Source organism: Telopea speciosissima, chromosome 2 (assembly GCF_018873765.1).
Source record: "Telopea speciosissima isolate NSW1024214 ecotype Mountain lineage chromosome 2, Tspe_v1, whole genome shotgun sequence".
Taxonomy (NCBI): Eukaryota; Viridiplantae; Streptophyta; class Magnoliopsida; order Proteales; family Proteaceae; genus Telopea; species Telopea speciosissima.
Window position 1 is genome coordinate 49,752,589 of NC_057917.1, and position 2,362 is coordinate 49,754,950.

General features: G+C 41.2%; 1 non-coding gene across 1 annotated transcript; it reads right to left on the minus strand.

Annotated features, from left to right (window-relative positions):
• Positions 1 to 1,277: 1,277 nt before the first annotated feature.
• Positions 1,278 to 1,384, minus strand: LOC122653300. Its single transcript, XR_006331737.1, has one exon. It is a non-coding gene; the product is annotated as a small nucleolar RNA R71 (small nucleolar RNA).
• Positions 1,385 to 2,362: the final 978 nt, after the last annotated feature.

Below are 2,362 nucleotides of genomic sequence, written 5' to 3' on the forward strand. Positions count from 1 at the left end.
TTTGATAGGTTAGATGCTCATGTGTTAGGACGCCGATTTAATCCTTTAATTTTGTTAGATGCTTATGAGTTAGGATGCATTGATTTTCGTTAGTTTAATTAATTTAATTTAACACTTTAATTTGGTTCACTTTGCATTACTTTTAAGTTAGTTAAATAGAGTGGCGTATATCTCCTCGTGTTTGACCCGTAGCTACGATTGACCCATACGCTTGTGGTTTTATTTTAACTCAAACAAATTTTTGGCACCGTTGCCGGGGAGATTATTGTCCATTTTATTTATCTGATTTTTAAGTAGTTCGAAGTGTTTTAGTTTATTATTTTCTCTTTTTCTTCTGAAAAAAAAAATCAGTTTTTGAAAACCTCTTCTTGTTTCTCTTCTGTTTCAAATAGTGTGCGCCCAATCTAAAGTCGTTCATATGCTTCAAGCCTCCATCTTTTGGTGTCCCTCATAGGATTAAGTTACCTGTGACGCTACATCTTGACTTGGTTGGGTGGATTGGCATGTGACTTATCTTTGGAGGTGATCACTTTTGATAACAGGAAAGCGACATAGTGAGAGCGTTGGAAACATAAACGTATAGTGGACCTCCACTCTACATCAGAATCCATTTGGAGTCGACCATAGGTGGCTATAGAAGACTATACGGGTTCCCTTGCTATCAACTTATATGGCATCCTTACAGCTTTTGAACCATTGTTTCGATTTTTGAGGGATAGATGCACTATCTACCTTGGGCTCCCTCTTGTTTTTAGTACTTTTTCTTAAGTCTTTTATTTTACTTCAATTTTTCTAAAGGAGACCTCATATCTGTTTAGGTGGCTACGGTGTGGATTCGTGATTCATCTAATCGTCTTATTAGAATACCACCTTCTCCATTACCCTTAACCCCACCTTTGACCATGGGTGACCAACAACCCAAGACTCTGAAGGATAGGTTTTACCCTACTAGGACTGCACAACCTTCTTGCATCAACTTACCACCTGTTACAGAAAACAATTATGAACTCAAGACCAACTTTATTAGCATGCTACCCCACTTCCATGGGATGGCCAATGAAGATGCATATCTCTTCCTTAGGGAATTCGAGGAGGTCTGTGTTCTAATTAAGGTCTAGAATTTGACTGATGATGCAGTTAGGCTTAGGTTTATACCCTTTGCCCTGAAAGACCAGGCCAAGAAGTGGTTCTATGGACTGCCTACAAATTCCATTAATACATGAGATGAGTTCACCATTGTCTTTTTGAGAAAATTCTTCCCTCTTCACAAGACCAACAAGCTTAAGAGTGACATCCTCCAGTTCAGACAGAAATCACATGAGTCCTTTTCTAAATTCATGGAAAGATTCAAGGACCTCCTCTTAGAATGCCCTCACCATGGTTTTGACTAGTGGCAGCTATGCCAAATTATTTATGAGGGTATTGATTATCAGACCAAGCAACTTGTAGAGTCTATGTGTCCTGCAGGCTTTACTTCTTTTTCTGAGGAAAATGATGCATGGACATTCTTAACCAACTTGATCGATAAGACTGGGGAATGGGATTCTTCCCAAGAGGCTGAAAGGACCACTAAGGGGTATCTCATTGAGGGTATGCCAGCCAAGGAGGCCAAACTTGACAGTCTCATAAAAAGGTTGAAGTCCATAGTTCTTAAAGATTCTATACCGGTTAACCAGATCAACCAGGTGACAATATGCAGTTGGTGCCAAACATTTGAACATATTTTGGAGGAATGCCCCAACACCTTGGTGGGCAATTTCAGCACTGAGAATGTAAGTGCTCTCTACCAAAATAACCCATATAGCAATACTTACAATCCAGGATGGAGAAATCACCCCAATTTCTCCTGGAATCAAGGGAACTAAGCAGGCCCATCCAACTTTAACCATCAAGGCCAGCTTGGTGTCCAAAGGCCCAACTATGCACCACAAAGCCAAGGAATATCTCCTAACCCCTTTCCCCCTCATCCTCATCTAGGACCTTCTATGAATTCTGCTAGGCTTCCTCTCTTTGCACCCTATCAGCCACCCCCAGGGTTGATCAATACAGGAGAGGCACCAAGAATAGGTGAGATTGAGAAAAGAATGACCCTTATGGAGAAGCAACTCACCCAACTTGTCACAATTTTGCATGAGAGGGAAACAGGGAAGTTACCTAGCCAACCTGAACCAAATCCTAGGCATCAGGTTTATATTCAACAAGGTACCCAAGCTCCTCCACTCAACCCGATACAAGGCCAACAGCTTCAAGGGCCCTCCAACCAGGTTAATGCTGTCTATGCTTTAAGGAGTGGCCGTGAGTATCAACAGGCTAGTATACCTTAGTCTTTACTATCTCATACTCCTATTGACTCTCCCCCTTC